At 38.1% G+C, this 17,085-nt stretch overlaps 1 long non-coding RNA gene across 1 annotated transcript in view; it reads right to left on the minus strand.

Moving 5' to 3' along the window:
• Nucleotides 1-668: 668 nt before the first annotated feature.
• The window catches only part of LOC120222625, a 44,611-nt gene continuing 28,194 nt past the window's right edge, over nucleotides 669-17,085 (minus strand). Inside the window, exon 4 of the long non-coding RNA XR_005526090.1 lies at nucleotides 669-749. This is a non-coding gene — a long non-coding RNA (uncharacterized LOC120222625). The remainder of the gene's footprint in view (nucleotides 750-17,085) is intronic.

Here is a 17,085-nt window from a genome sequence, read left to right on the forward strand (position 1 = left end):
GTGTGTTCACCCTTCCCACACAGTGAGATGGAGTCATCTGAACTTGACTTCGGCACCAGCATCTTCCTGGCTCATGCCTGGCACCTAGAGGATGCCCAGAAACTGGTACCAATGGTATGATCTAAGGCATCTGTTCTGGAATCAAGTCTCCTACACTCAGCTCTCTAATTTCAACCTGTTCAGAGGGAATGTGCCAGGCAGCAACAGTGTCTTCCTCAAGGAATTCATGCTGGTTTTTTCTCCAGCATTTTTTAAACGTTTATTCATTTTTGAGAGGGTGAGGAGAGGCAGAGAGAGGGTGAGATTGGATCCGAAGCAGGCTCTAAACTATCAGCACAAAGCCCGATTCAGGGCTTGAACTCACGAACCCTAAGATCATGACCTGAGCCAAAGTAGAACATTCAACTGACTGAGCCACCCAGGTGACCCTCCTCCAGTTTTGTTTTGTTTTTTGTTTTTTTTTTTTTTAATGTGCTTTCACACAGCATCTACATTTGCATTCTTTCTCTCCAGTGTTCACTTACAAAGAATGGACTCATCAGCTGTTTTGGAGATTACTCACTCTAAGGAAAATGTTTTCTGAGTCCTCGTATTTAATTTCTTCTGCTCCTTTCACACTGAAGGACACATGGAACACAAAGATAGTTTTATTTTGAAAGCAAGAAAGTCTTCCTTGAATAGCTAGGGGTTTCTGTGAATTCTCTCATCATTGGTAAACTTCCGTCTTGTGCTAGATTTCACCTCAATTCCTAAGGACACAAAGAAAATAAGTTTTTAGTATTCTTGCCATTTCCTTGTCCTCCACTCCTAATTCTCTATTATGGTTCTTGGAGGACAAATCTTATCTTTTGTCATCTATCTATTCTTCATATATAATTAGACCCCTCAGTTTCCTTTCGCAAGCAGAGCATAGAATTGAGCACATTTAAATAAAAAACTGTATTCTGAGTCATATTGCCAGCATGCTGATGAGTGCTGTTGCTGAGGCTGGCAAATCATAATTATTGGTACTTTTAAAAAATAAAATGGTCTATAACCTTTAAATGCTATATATGAAGTGTTATATTACTCCCCACCACCAAGGCAGGAATGGGCAACAATTGCCTCCATGAGGTTCTATTATAGAAACACCTAACAGTAGGGCATCTGGGTGACTTGGTCGGTTAACCGTCCAACTCTTGATCTCAGCTCAGGTCATGATCTCATAGTTTGCGAGTTGGAGGCCTGCAGAGGGCTCCGTGCTGACTGTGCAGAGCCTGTTTGAGATCCTCTCTCTCCCTTTCTCTCTCTCTCTGCCCCTTCCCTACTCTCTCTCTCTCTCTTTCTCAAAAATAAATAAATAAACTTAAAAAGAAAAAAACCTACCCGTAGCAATTAGGAACAAACACACACACACACACACACACTCACGCACATGCCCAGAGGGAGGGAAGGAAGGAAAAGAGAAACAGAACTGAGATCTATCTTCTTTCTCTTTCCATTTCTCTTTCCCCCAGAATGATGCTATGAAATAGTAAAAATGGTCCAAAAGAACAGGGGCACAGGTCAGGAGACTGGATATTCCAGAATGAACTCCTGTGGGATGGAAGAGTGGCCACTTGTTTCTCCATGTGGCATACAACCCCAGTGCAGGACGAAGGGGCTGATGACAGAGGGTCACCAGCCCTTCTCAGTGCTTGCTTAGTGGTGGTGGTGTTGCTACTGGTGTTTTTAAAGTAGAGAGCCCAAGATTTAAGACTGAGTGGCTCAGTGTGTTGAGCATCAGATCATGGCTCGCAGTTCGTGAGTTTGAGCCCCATGTCGGGCTCTGGGCTGTCAGCATGGACCCCTCTTGGGATCCTCTGTCCCCTTCTCCCACGCTGCCCCTCCTCGCTCCCCTCCTCATGTTGTTTCCCTCAAAACTAAATAAAAGCATTTAATTTTTTTATAGATTTTTTTTTTTTACAAATAGTTTATTGTCAAGTTGGTTTCCATATAACACCCAGTGCTCATCCCCACAAGTGCCCTCCTCCATGCCCATCCCGCACTCCCCCCCCCAATCCATCAGTCCTCAGTTTTTGTCAGCATTCAAGAGTCTCTCGTGGTTTGCCCCTCTCCCTTTCCCCCACTATTTCCCCCCTTCTTCTCCCCCATGGTCCTCCGTTAAGTTCCTCCTAATCCACCTATACGTGCAAACATATGATATTTGTCCTTCTCTACCTGACTTATTTCGCTCAGCATAACACCCTCAAGGTCCATCCATGTTGCTACACATGGCCAGATTTCATTGTTTCTCATTGCCGTGTAGTGTTCCATCGTATAGATAAACCACATCTTCTTGATCCATTCGTCCGTTGATGGACACTTAGGCTCTTTCCATGTTTTAGCTATTGTTGAGAGTGCTGCTATGAACATTGGGGTACATGTGCTCCTATGCATCTGCATTTCTATATCAATTGGGTACATTCCTAGCAGTGTTATTGCTGGGTCATAGGGGAGTTCTAGTGTTAATTTTTTGAGCAACCTCCACACTGTTTTTCAGAGGGGCTGTACCAGTTTTCGTTCCCACCAACAGTGTAGGAGGGTGCCCGTTTCTCCACATCCTCGCCAGCATCTAGAGTTCTCTGATTTGCTCATTTTGGATATTATCCCTTTATCTGATATGTCATTTGCAACTATCTTTTCCCATTCCGTTGGTTTCCTATTAGTTTTGTGGGTTGTTTCCTTTGCTGTGCAGAAGCTTTTAATCTTGATGAGGTCCCAATCGTTTATTTTTGCCCTTGATTCCCTTGCAAATAAAAGCATTTTAAAAATTCATTTAGAATTTGGTAAAATGACTTCAAGCATTTTCTTGAAAATTTTAAACCTGGGAATATTTTCTATCTTCACTTTATCTTTAATGGTTTTTCCAAACAATTTCACTTTTAAATCTTTCTTTTTTTTTGCCAAAATAATAAAACATCTGGAGAATCCAACCAATACAGAAGTAAAAAAACAGAACCTGAAAGCACTTTCACAAACCCTGAAGAGATCTGACTGTATCACACTGGAACTTTTCTATACATTTGCAAACGTATAGATGTATAAGTATAGATGTTTATATAGACGTAGACTAAAATTGGTATATATACATATATATAAAGAGATTTATAGGTATATGTGTTTCTGGGTTTATATGTATTTCTGAACATAGAAGTAAATAGATACAGGGCAAAATTTGAGAAATACATAGCTGTGTGAGGCTGTATTTCTGGGTATATTTGTGTTCATGTGAATGCGTATGTGCATATGTGTATGCATAGATATATGTATACAAATGTGCATATATTACATATATACATATACATGTATTTACACATGTATCTGTTATTACTGGCACTGTAATTCCTCTCAGAGTGGCAACTGTATTTATTTAAGAAAAATGTTTTGCAAGGTCATTTGGGATGGGAGGTGAGATGTTGATGACATAGGTATTTGCAAGAGACAGAGTAACATAAGAGATGAACTAATTTTAAAAATCATCATTATCTTTGCTATGGCTAGTACTTATAAAATACCTACTATACGTCAGATGCTATTTTAAGATATCTAAACCATTCCACTGGAGTATATGAACAAAATGTGCTTCTGCTTCCGGGAGGACAGGAAAAGGGACAGAGTGGCAGAAAGGGTGGGGGAGAAGGCTGTCCAGCTGAGCTCTAAGTGAGGAGCAAAAACAGTGAAGCAGTCCCAGGAGTGAGCCCCATTTTCTCTGCCCATATCTCTTTTCTACATCTTTTTCCCTAGAGCAAAAGTAAATACTGCTCATTTTTTCAGGCAAAGAAACTTGGCCAATCTTTTTTCTGAACTTTGGTCAATGTATTTTTTTATGAGTGGAGGGGAATTTTTGATTTTGCTTTTATTTTTGTTTTGATTGTTGGTTGTCCTTTGGACATAAAGAAAGTTAATTTTCACAGAAGCAAGCTTATTTACATTTTTTTATGGGTTCTGGCTTTATGCTTACTCATAAAGACCTTCCACACCCCCAAAATTATATTTAAAAATTTCTCATGTTTTCTTTTGGCACTTCTGTGGCTTTATTTATTATATTTAAATCTTTGCTCTATCTGAATTTTTTTCTGGATTATTTTGTTTTTAAAAAGTAATGTAGGAGTTTATTAATGACTAAACACTTGTTTTAATATTATTTATTAATTCCCTCTTTTCACCCATTTTACTTCATTTTTTTAAAGTTTATTTATAAAGAGAGAGAGAACATGTATAGGGGAGGAGTAGAGAGAGAGGGAGAGAGGGATAGAGAGAGAGAATCCCAAGCAGCCTCCCCACTGTCAGCCCAGAGCCTGATGCGGGGCTTCAACTCATGAACCGTGAGATTTTGACCTGAGCCAAAATCAAGAGTCAGATGCTTAACTGACTGAGCCACTGAGGCTCCCCCCTTTCTCACTGATTTTAAATGCCACTCTTCTTGATATACTGAAATTTATTAGTTCTTACATTTATCTCTTAATTCTTGATTCCTTTCCATTGATTATACCACCCATTTAGTATAAGTTCCCTAAAGTAATAATTAAGGTCACTTTATAATGACAACAGCAATTTTATTTTGCTGATTTATTGAATGCTTATTATGTGCTGATACTGTTATGTTTTTTACAAGTGGAACATAGGACATAGAGAAGTTCATTAATTTACCCAAGTCCACACAGATATTAAGTGAAGGAGTCAAGATTTGAACCTGGATTATCCAGCCCTAAAGACAATCTCTCTATTTTCAGCTGCCTCATGTCACAATTGGATGTCATAAAGCTATTCTACTTCTGTGACTCTTCTCTCTCTGAATATTCTTTTATGTTTATTTTTCTAGATGAACTTCAGATTTATTTTTGACAGATTTTCCCCAAAATGTTGGCCTAGTTTTACATGGGGATCCTAATGAATATACACATTGATTTAAGAAGAATTGATAAGTCTAAGGAGTCTTCCTTTTCATGAATAAGGTATGCTTCTCTATTTATTTGTCTTCTTTTACATCCCTCTATAGAGATATTTGCAAACATTTTAATGGTAACAGGACTTGGTCTGTCCATTTTATTTCCTGATTATTGGTTATATAGGAAACCTATTAACTTTTGTATAATAAAGCCAAGTAGTAGTAAGGATGGCGTCTAAGTCTTACTTGTGATTTTAACATGAGTGCTTCCAGTGTTTTGCCATACATATAACCTACATTTTGATTTGACAGATATATTCTTAAATATTAAAGGAATGTTCACACCTTCCTATTTTGCTATGATTTTAAAAGTCAGAAACAGATATTAACTTCTTATCAAATACCTCTTCTATACCTATCAACATGATTACCTTTCCACCTTTGACCAATAAAGTAAATTGTTAATAAATATCTAACATTAAGCCTTTTTTAAAGTCCTAGAATAAACTCCACTTAGTTTTGTCTACTTTTTAGTTTATTCTAGGCTTTTATTTGCCTTGTTATTTAGGATCTTTCCATAAACATTCACATGTGAGACTAGCCTATAATTTTCCTTTTTGTGTGCTATTTTTGTCAAAATTTACATGCCACTTTTATTTAAAAAACTCATCTTTTTCTATGTTCTGGTAAAGTTATAAAGGCATCAGAATTATCTATTTCTTGAACATTTGAAAGAATTCGCTCAGGAAAACATTGGATCTCAATACTTCTTAAGGGTATAGCTTTTAGAAAGCCTGAATAGGACAAAAACAAATCTATAGTTAAAGCTGGTACCATTTTTGACAAACATAATAGTTGGCTCAGATTTCCATAGTTTGGGAACAGACTAGATTTAAGTAAATCAAAAAGGTTGTCCATAGAAACTACACAGAGTATAGCCAAGACACACAGCAAAGAGATCACCAGCATCACCCAGGATAACCAGAGGTGCAAGTTTCTGGACTCCAAAAATCCTCCCTAGGAAATGCACAATGCTTAATGGTACTAGAAGCCCAACTTCTCTCCTTCCAGGCAGTCCTAATCTGAAAGTGTGCTGTAGATCACCCCACCTGTGCTGAGGACACCTCAGCCATCATAGAATTATACAGGTAGCAGTAAAATCTCAAGGACAAACACCCATTCATTCTCCACTTCCAAGGCTCTACCAGCTGTGTTCATGTTCATTTCTGAACTCCATACTGGGAACCAGAATAAAGGCTAGTTTTCCAGAAGCCTCTGGGTATCATACTAGCAATCTTTAGAATAGTCTGGAGTGTGTGTATATCTACCTATCTCTTAAAGATAAATATAGTAGGGCACTTTGGGGATGAGCACTGAGTGTTATGTAGAAACTAATTTGACAATAAACTATTTGTAAAAATAAATAAATAAATAAATAAATAAAAGATAAAAAAAAAAAAAAGATAAATATAGTAGTTCCAAGATAGCTTATGATATTGGAAAACTATGTACTTGTCAGATCATAATCTTTTTGAGGCTAGGCTCCAGATCTCATTCAACTCCAGCAGCTCTATAGAGTGCCTGATAATCCAAAAATGATTTTTTAATTTTCTTTAAGTTTCTGTCTGCTTTCTCAATTCTCATATAAAATCCTCAACAATGATGCACTTTAGCCATAATAAAAATGTTTTCAGATTACATCTACACCCATTCCTGCTCTATGTTCTGGTGTTAATAAAGCTTTCTTCTTTCTGACTTTGAAGCAAGCATAGACTAAGATAGCAGAAGTGAGGTCAGAAATATACTTCCTGATAAAGGAGGTAAAATAAATAAAGGAAAAGAGACAAAAAAACAGGAAGCTAGTTCAATGATAAGTTAATGCATTTGCAAAGTTTGGCTTAGAGATTGGTGGGATGTAAAAGCCGGGTGATAAATTAGGGCTAGAAGTTGGAAACTGGGCTGATTTTATTTCAGGAGTAACATGGATAAATTCACATTTCGAAAAGCTCCTCCTGGCACCCAGGGGAAATGTGCATTGGAGATGGAAGATCAGAGAGTGGGGGGAGCAGAGGAGAGAGTTGATGAACACTTCCAAGAGAGCAAAGGCAGGAGGCATAAAGAAAGGAAAGGGAAGACAGACTTAAGATGTGTTGGGAATAACTAGCAGGACTTAGTGACAAACTAGATAAGGGGACTGAAGAAAACAAAAGGGCCAAGGATAAATCCTACTTTTATGAGACTCACTCGAACAAGGAGCACAGTATGAAAGTTCTTATGCAAACATCTTACTTTTAAGGTGACTGTGGGAATATTTACCTAGCAGTCCTGCTGGGCAATCTGGGTTGCTCAGCTGCTAAACAAACAAACAAACAAACAAGCAAAAATGAAACAAAAAAAAAAAAAGAAAAGATGAGTTTCAAGGATGGGGGAGGTTATTTTAAGGACACCAGGACTTGAGGCATAAGTGAAGTTAAAATCAAAAGGAAGTTATTCTTCTCATTATCCACCTCTCAACGTTATCAGTCTTTCCAGGCCACAGGCATCCAGTCTCCACCCTGCAGCCAGAGAGATTCTCCTAAAACAACCCAAATCAGGTCACTCCTGACTAACATTCATGGCCTTGGGAGAGAAGCTCACAATCCTTAATTTGACCTTGGACCACATTCATAGTCAAGCTCTAGCATACCCCTCCACCTCATCACCCACAACTCTGTTCCTTGCCACTGATGGGTCATAGGAGGATTAAAGGACAAATGAAGTCATAGAGAGATGATCTCTCATCTTTTTCTTTCTGCCCATCCGTGCACTCAAGATTTACCTCCTCTAGGAGGATCCAAATCCTGCTCCTCTCCTGTAACTTTTTTTTAAAGTTTATTTCTTTATTTGAGAGACAGAATGAGAGAGAGAGAGAGAGAGAGAGTGCAAGCAGGGGAGGGGCAGAGAGGGAGACAGAGAATCCCAATCAGTGCAGAGCCCAATATAGGGCTCAAACTCACAAACTTGTGAGATCACCGTCTGGGCCAAAATCAAGAGTTGGAGGCTTAACGTACTAAGCCACCCAGGCCCTCCTCTCCTGTAAATTTTCTTGCATGTGTCTCTGGCTTGTACAGACTCACCTGGAGTTCTGACATCATAGGTCTCAGAAATATTTTCTAATAACACAATGCAAAATTTCCTTAATTTCCCTGTTGCAATTCCAGATTCCCATGAGAGAGAATCTGGGTGACTCATTATAAGGGTCAGGTGACCACTTTCATTCCAATCAGCCTTGAATAAGGGCCAATGTCACACAGAAAGTAAGAGCTTTCCCAAGACAATTGGGATGGTCAGGCTCACAGAGTGGTGTAGGCAACCAAGGAAGTGATCTCTATCCCAATACTGTCCTCTTCATATGTGACTACTTTTTTCTAACTCCTCCATTTCTACTTAAATTTTGTTCTAATATTACAAAATATCAGTACCACTCACACAGTGTTTCCATCCCAACCAATTCAGTAGTATATGTGAATCTAACATGCTTGTTCTTGTTTTCCTTTAGCCAGATCACTCACAAAAACAATTTAAAGAGAAATTTGGTTTCCTAGTGTAGCGTCACAGAAGGCTCAGACCTCTTCCCAAAAAAGCCGGTTTGGAAGAAAAATGTTGTTGGGGCACCTAGGTGGCTCAGTCAGGTGAGTGTCCAACTCTTGATTTCACCTCTGGTCATGATCCCAGGGTTGTGGGATCGAGACCTGCATGAGGCTCTGCATTGAATGTGGTACCTACTTAAGATTCTCTCTCTCTCTCCTTTTGCCCCTCTCCCCCATTTGTATGCTCTTTCTCTTTCTCTCAAAAAAAAACCATTTAAGAAGAAAAATGTTAAAAATTAAGATGCTAAAAGCACAAGGTTATTGACTACATCTCTGTAGTAACAGATGGTAATACTAATTGTTGTTCAGAAGTTGCATATTGTTTCAATTTTCTCAAGGGTAAATATGAAAGTAGACATGGACAGATTTTTAATATTCCATTTCTACACTCACCATATGAGCTTTGCAAATTATGTGACTCTTAATAAAATGCATCTTTTTTTGAAGGATGTGGCCCTCTTTTAAGGAGAAACATTTTTAGAAGGTAGCAAAAAATATCACAAACTAGAAAAACTCTGAAATTAAGTTGTCTATTTGCAAGTGAATGAGGTGCTATTTCTGTCCATTTCAATATAATCAGCATTCTTCTTCCAGTAATATTCAAATTGTCATTGCAAATTGCCGTGATGAAGGTCTGCATTTCTCCTAACTCGAGAAGATTCAGAACTCACCCATGGTTCGTGGGCTTCTTTAGCCTTTAGATGAGATTTTCATAGTAGTTGGAAGATAAGTTTACCTCCTTCCATCCATGCCTGTTGGGTGGAAAATACAGCTAAAAATTAAAAAAAGTATATCATGTTAAAGAGGTGTGAGGTGGAGGGCATGTAAATAGTTGATCAAATCAATGTAACAATGTATTGTGCACAGAGGATGAAAGGGATCCTGAGCTTGGGACTTGCCAAATCCAAGCTCCATCTTTGAAAGGACATCTAATCTCCAATTAGATGTTACAATTCTTTTATATCTTGGACTTAAAACACAACCCCTGGACACAACCTAGATAATCAGCTTCAAAGGATGCCAGGATGAACTTTTCTGCCCATCCCACTCCAAACTATTTTACATGCTGCCTTGTCCTTCCCCAGAGCAGGCAAATGTACTGTGAGAGGGCCATCCCTTTGGATTAGGCATTGCCTTTGCTGGGTAGCATCTTTCAAAATGCAGATTCTCCTGAGAGAGGTAATATAAAATATCAGTGACATCGTCACCTGCAAAGGTTTATCAAAAGCTATGCAGAGAGAGTAGGATAGCAAGGGTGAGAAGGAGCAGAAAATGGATGTGCAAGGACACAGGTGATGCTTTCCATCCATGCTGCTTCAATTTTGGGCATTCAGTTGATGCTTTCCTTAGTGAAATACTTCTAATAACACACAAAAAATGTTTCAGGTTTGGTTTCTTCTTTGTTAGACTCATTTAAATCATGAAACTACCCTGATCAGACAGCCCATGTAATTTGGGTTATGTGTGTACCCAAAGGCTTTTCTACCATATTAAATACAGTGATTACCACCACCTTCGCTCCACACGGGGAACCCAAGTAGCCTGTGTGAGTTCATTTGCTAGTCAATCACAATCTTATTTTCCAAATCAACACAGAGTTGATATGAACATGTATATAGATGTTTAGCACCATCCCTGGATGTGCTTTTGGGGTTAGAACTGGGCATCAGAACAAAGATGGCCCATTTGATTTTTTTCTCCCAAAAAGTCGGTAATGAGGGAGGGATGGAGGGAGGCTAAGGAGGGAGAAAGAGAGATCCTGTATGACTGGGACTGGGACAATTCTCTGGACAGTGTGGCATGGCCATATTCCGCTCTTTGAACCCAGAGGTGAGAAAAAGTCAGACTACTAAGAGCAGGATACAGTGGTTATGCACAGAGGGTCCTGGAAGCTTGGCAATTATCAGCCCAAATTCCATACTGAGTCCAGCTGGGGTCCATGAGACACCCTTATGCCCACATAATGAATTTCTCACAACGGCCTTTTCATTTTTGTTCTCAGTCAGCCTGAATTGAATTCTGTAGCTTACAAACAGAGTTGAAACTAATACAGCTCTTAGGATGTTTTGCAGATATACCCTTATCTGTAACGGCAGGCTAAGATGTCACAGAGGAGAATTTTAGATAAGGTTCCCAAAGGGGGATGCCTTGTTCTAAGTAAGGGTTACTGTGTATTTCAGAAGAATGGGATGAATGTCACCCAGAAAACTGAGCCATTGGCCACTCTGTTCAGAGTTAAGGTCCATCACTGGCATCCCAAGAAAATGAAAATATGATAAATAGGATTGTCTTCTGAAGACATAAAACATAAAATCAACACACAATGCATCAGATTAGATACATGCCAAAGTATCATTTATAAAAATCAACGTGGTTCCTATGTCAAAAATTTGATTCTAACATGACTGAATGGAAGAATAATGCTGATTGAATTTTGAGATGAATTTGATCAGCAGCAGCTTGGGCCTGGGCTGGTAGGTTTCTGGTTTAAAAATAAAAGATGAAACTCTCAAAAAGTGTAAAACTTACAAAAAGATAATTATTTTCAATTGGCTTTATCTAGGTGGATATATAATACACTATATACTATTTATGTAAGAAGTATATAAAATTGATACATTGTTTTCAACTTTGATATTCCATAGTAATTTAAGACATGAAGAACCACATAACATCACCATATTTTCATCAATAATTGCACACCTCTGTATCCAATTACAAAAGTTGAATTGTGTTAGAGGAATTGGCAATATATTTGTCTCTATAAAAATATGGTTTAGTTCTCTCTATTTATATGAGTTCCTTTATATCATGAAACATTTACTTTGGTCCTATATATATTTAAATGTTTGAAGTGCCTCAGACTCTTAACATAGTTTCAAAATAAAACTTTCTTCAGTTCTAATAAATTTTGAGTAAAAACTTGAATAAAATCAAAGAGAGAGCCATGACTAATGGCTAAGAGGACACTTAGTAGAAATATGGGTGGAAAAGCATATGTTTACAATAAAAAAATAATAACACATAGTAAGTAGAGTAGTGGTTCTAAAATGTGGTTTTTTCAACCTTGAGAATCCCAAACCATTTTCAGGGAGTCCATGGGGTCAAAATTATTTTCTTAATAGTTGTAAAATTTTATTTGTCTTTTTTTTTTTACTGTGTTGACATTTTGGTGCAAAAATAGTAGTGATTAAGACTGTATGTGATTTAACATGAATCAAGGCAGTGGCACCAAACTATACTATACTGCTCATTACCATAGTCTTTATCACTATGCACTTATAGTTTAAAAAATCCACTTTCACTGAAGATTGTCCTTGATGCTGCACTAAATATGATTAAATCTCCACCCTTGACTACATATTCATAAAGTATTTCTTTTTGATTCCCTATTAAGATAGTTGCCTCAAGGAAAAATACTTGTGCGATTTAGTTACAAGCTGAACTGGCAGCTATTTCTTTTTTCATAGAAATCATTTTACTTCAGAGAATGAGTGACAGGAAACTGCAGTTATTCAGATTTTAGCATGTAGCAGATTTCTTTTCCTAATGAATGAGTCTGTCACATCAAGGAAAATGTTTGGTAATATTGTTGCCAAAGATAAAATTTAAGCTTTCAAGCAAAACTTGGAATTAAAAAATGCTTTTCAATTTTTTTTTTTTTACATTTATTTATTTTTGAGAGACAGAGTGAGACAGAGCATGAGCAGGGGAGGGGCAGAGAGAGAAGGAGACACAATATCCAAAGCAGGCTCCAGGTTCTGAGCAAGCATTCAGCACAGAGCCTGATGTGGGGCTCAAACCCACACACTGTGAGATCATGACCTGAGCCGAAGTCTAACACTTAACCAACTGAGCCACCCAGTTGCCCCTTAAAATTTTTTTTTAAACTATTTATTTATTTTAGAGAGAGACAGAGAGACAGGGCATGAGTGGGGGAGGGGCAGCGAGAGAGGGAGACACAGAATCTGAAGCAGGCTCCAGGCTCTGAGCTGTCAGCACAGAGCCTGATGTAGGGCTTGACCTCAGTAACTGTGAGATCATGACCTGAGCTGAAGTCAAATGCTTAACCTACTGAGCCACTCAGGTGCCCCACAGGTGCCCCACAGAACTTGAAATTTTAGAAAATTTGTATCTGCCACTATAAAAATTTTTTAAAGTTTTAGGACAATACCAATGGTGATTTCACAAATATGATTTTTTTGTATTATGTAATTAAATGTGTCAATATTCAGAATATCTCTATAATTCATAAATCAGTATCATCTATATGACCAATATATGATGCTACAAATGCATACCCAGCTAAAAGACCCATTCAAAGTGTAAGATAAACCAGTGGAATTTAAGGTGACAGAGTACTAAAGTTTCATTGATATGGCTTCAGATTCACCAATGCAGCTAACTTTTATCTGAAAAGGCTACTAAAATACTCTTTTGCCACCTGCATAACTATGTAACTCCAGGTTTTCTTCATATACTTTAATCAAAACAATATATCACAATAGATTGAAAGCAGAGGTAGATATGTATATCTACCTGCACATGTATATCTTATATGGATATAGCTTCTCCATTTTTCATTTGATAAAAGGATATTTAGCTGATGAAAAATTATGCTTTTCAGAGAAAAATCTATTTGGATCATTTTATATGGAGTGATACTATTATTTTTCTCAGACTTAACAAGAGCTTATATTTGGAAAGAAATGGTGTCCCAGGGCATAATCCCACTCCCAATTTCTGCTCAGGTCTTAATCCCAGGGTTGTGGGATTGAGCCCCAAGTCTCTCTCTCTCTCTCTCTCTCTCCCTCTCTCTCTCTCTCCCCTGTTCCTCCTCCTCCCTCCCTCCCCCCCAACCCCACTTCTCTCCCCAGCTCACATTTTCTCTCTCTCTAAAATAAAATAAAATAAGAAATAAAGAAAGAAGCAATGTCCCTAAGCAAATATTCATGGGGTGACAAATGAGTGTTAGAAATCCTAGAGATGAGCCTAAGACGTCCCTGAGACTGAGCAGGTGTCTAACTGGAAAGGAAAGGGGTTCTTCCTCTCAAATGAAAACAAAACGAAAACTAAAAGGAGACCCATGGTTTTAGTTTTTGTTTTGGTTTGAGGAAAGGACATGTCCTAAATCAAGAGTTCTGCTGTGTGCAATTGTCTCTTTCAAAAGAAAGGGAGATGGGAGAGAGAACATCTGGGGTCTATGTTTAGGATAATGGAAAATGGGGAAATGGGAGATTTCCAAGAAGCTGACAAATAAGTTTGAGTCAAGAACTTTGAGAGAAGTGCCACGTACTCTTCAGCAAAATGGTTTTACAGAAAGGGTCCTGTGATAAGGAAATGCTCCTGGTTTTCGTACCTCTACTTTTCTGGTTCACACAATCCCTCTCCCAGACTCTCTACATGTCTTTAATTGGGGAGTATGTGTCCTGAAAAGCTATAAACATCAATTCCTTCTCTTGGGGAGACCTTGGCTAATACCAAGTCTAATATATACAAGAAAAAGTATTTTGTGTGATAAAGCAGGAAATGCTCTAAAAATGGGTCAAAATGGTCAACATTACCATAATCAATGTTAAAAATTGGAGAAATGATAAACCTTCCTTACCATTGTGTATTTTACCTTTGTGTATTTTTATGAACTCTCTGTGAGACAGACTTATCTATTAGAAATATATCTCAGAGTATTTACGATATGGAAAAGTCATTTAAAAAATCCTCCCCAGTTTCTCTTTATTTTGCCTTTTGAAACACTTGTAAACATTTATATGAGATTCTTAGGAGCATTAATCCCCTGATTCAATTTGTATTCAAGGTCTTTGAAGATAGTCATCAGTTTCTGCTCTCTTTAAAATTCCAAAATTACACTAGCACAGCCTCTCCTGACATATGGCAATTGGTCTGATTTAAAACTTGCGGGTTTAAACTTGTACATTCAGTCCTATGCGGACTGAATTCTAAATATAACCCATTTCTCCTTAAGACAAGAGTTCGATGCAATGTGAATTCTACACAGAATTTAACCCAATTTTAGATGTTCACCTTAAATTTACTGCTTAAAGTTCTTAAAACACGGGTCTTTAAATTACCTAATCAGGTCACTGACTAATTAACTACTACTGCACTTAACATGTCAAAGACAGCTATTTTAAAATCTCATTTTGGTACTGCAAAGCTTCCAGTGGACTTATTTCAGCTAGGATCAATACCCAAATAGGAAAAACAGTGCATGATGGAAGACTGTCTAAGTATGTTTTGACATCAGGCACCATATCTCCCATCTGGTTAGCAGCTTTCAATGAGAGGCTGGGGAGCTATGTCTTGGATTCTGTTTTTGACCCAATAGGAGTAGATTAGAGGCTCCTTGGCTGAGACAAAACTCTGTGTCCATGTTTTCTCACCATCCAATTGTCTGTCTTGTCCTAGGTTCCTCCTTTGTGTAGTTTTCTGAGATGAACCTATTTCCTTCTGCAACTTTGACTTGGCTCTCCTTGGACCCAACTTCTTGTCCTTCTTCTACCAGCCCTCAGAATTGGCCTTTCCAATAGGAGCACATGTACCCCAATGTTCATAGCAGCACTCTCCACAATAGCTAAAACATGGAAAGAGCCTAAGTGTCCATCAACAGATGAATGGATCAAGAAGATGTGGTTTATCTATACCATGGAATACTACATGGCAATGAGAAACAATGAAATCTGGCCATGTGTAGCAACATGGATGGACCTTGAGGGTGTTATGCTGAGCGAAATAAGTCAGGCAGAGAAGGACAAATATCATATGTTTGCACGTATAGGAGGATTAGGAGGAACTTGACGGAGGAACAAGGGGGAGAAGAAGGGCGGAAATGGTGGGGGAAAGGGAGAGAGGCAAACCATGAGAGACTCTTGAATGCTGACAAAAACTGAGGACTGATGGATGTGGGGGGGAGGGGGGGATGGGCATGGAGGAGGGCACTTTGGGGATGAGCACTGAGTGTTATGTGGAAACTAATTTGACAATAAACTATTTGTAAAAAAAAAAAAAAAAAAAAAAAAAAAAGAATTGGCCTTTCCACTAAAGCAGTAAGCAGTGGGAACATCAGCATTGGGAAACCACATCCACCTTCTTCATTCCCTTCACTTCACATGTGTTCAGTTGCCTTACTGAACTCACCCTGCAGCAATCACATTTCAGTCTCTTATCTTCTTTCCAACCCACTATTCTTTCATATTTTTCCCTAAAAATAATTTTGTTGGCTACTCTTCCCTCCTTTCACCCTTTCTCCACCATATCAGTCTTCTGGTCTTTCTTCTTCCTAATATGTCTGTTTCTATGTCTCTTCTTTTTATTTTATGCTCTTTCATTGTTTTCTTCCAGTTTTTTTTTTTCTTTTCTCTTCACTTCTTTTTCTGCCACAACCAAAGTATTTACTCTGATACTTGCCAAGCAACAAGTATTGCCAAATGTGTGGTTTTGAATCAGACAGCCCCCATATTGGAGCCTTTTATCTGGGAAATCAGATGAGAAAATACCAGATACAATGGTTTCAAATTACGTAAAATCTGCTTCAGTGTATTTTGAAATGACCTCACTCCATTGTCCTAGGTTGCTCTTTGGGGCTCTACACACCTCTGCTCTGATTCTCCATGAGAATCTCACTAACCCTTGATGCTGGCACACAAATCATGGCCTCATAGTTCTAAATTGTCACGAATAACACCTACCAGTCAGAGGAATTACAACTTCTTAGTTTTGCAGACTATTTTCCTTTTATACACATACTATGCTCTACCCTTGAAAGGTTTATTTTTCCAAACATCACAGAACTTTTAAATGAAAAATCCAAGTTTAATCATAAAAAAAGAATAGCATTTTATTTATTTATTTTTTAATATTTTTATTTATTTCTAGGATAGAGAGAGACAGCATGAACAGGGGAGGGTCAGAGAGAGAGGGAGATACAGACTCTGAAACAGACTCCAGGCTCTGAGCTAGCAGTCAGCACAGAGCCCGATGCGGGGCTTGAACCCACGAACCACAAAATGTGTCTCCCTCTCTCTCTGACCCTCCCCTACTCAGTCTCTCGCTCTCTCTCTCTCAGAAATACATAAAACATTTTAAAATAAAAAAAAGAGTTTCCTACTTAATGGGAAGTACCTAATGCAGTGCCTGAATAGGATACGTATAATAGGTAGTTTAGCTGGTGGTGTTAGTTATATCTTGTTATCACCAAAAATTTATCAAGAATTTATTGAAAATCTATGACCACTCTGAGGACCTGTCTAAATTATACAGAGGCTTCACAACAATATCTGACAATGTGAAAAAAAAATTAATTGAGGACTCACAGAAAGTGATAAAAAGGAAGAGGAAGTTGATGGATCCATAAAGTAGAAGATACCAGTAGATAGGAGACAAAGAAAAGGAAGTAAACATGGAAATCTGAAATAAAGGGGAAGTAAAAGACAAACTAAGAAAATAAAGTAGCCTAAAAATATATCTGGTGAAACTGCACAGTGCTAGGATGGGAAGACAGTCAATAATTCAGGAACAGGAAACCAAGAA

Source organism: Hyaena hyaena, unplaced genomic scaffold (assembly GCF_003009895.1).
Source record: "Hyaena hyaena isolate Hyena2069 unplaced genomic scaffold, ASM300989v1 scaffold_896, whole genome shotgun sequence".
In the NCBI taxonomy this organism is placed as follows: domain Eukaryota; kingdom Metazoa; phylum Chordata; class Mammalia; order Carnivora; family Hyaenidae; genus Hyaena; species Hyaena hyaena.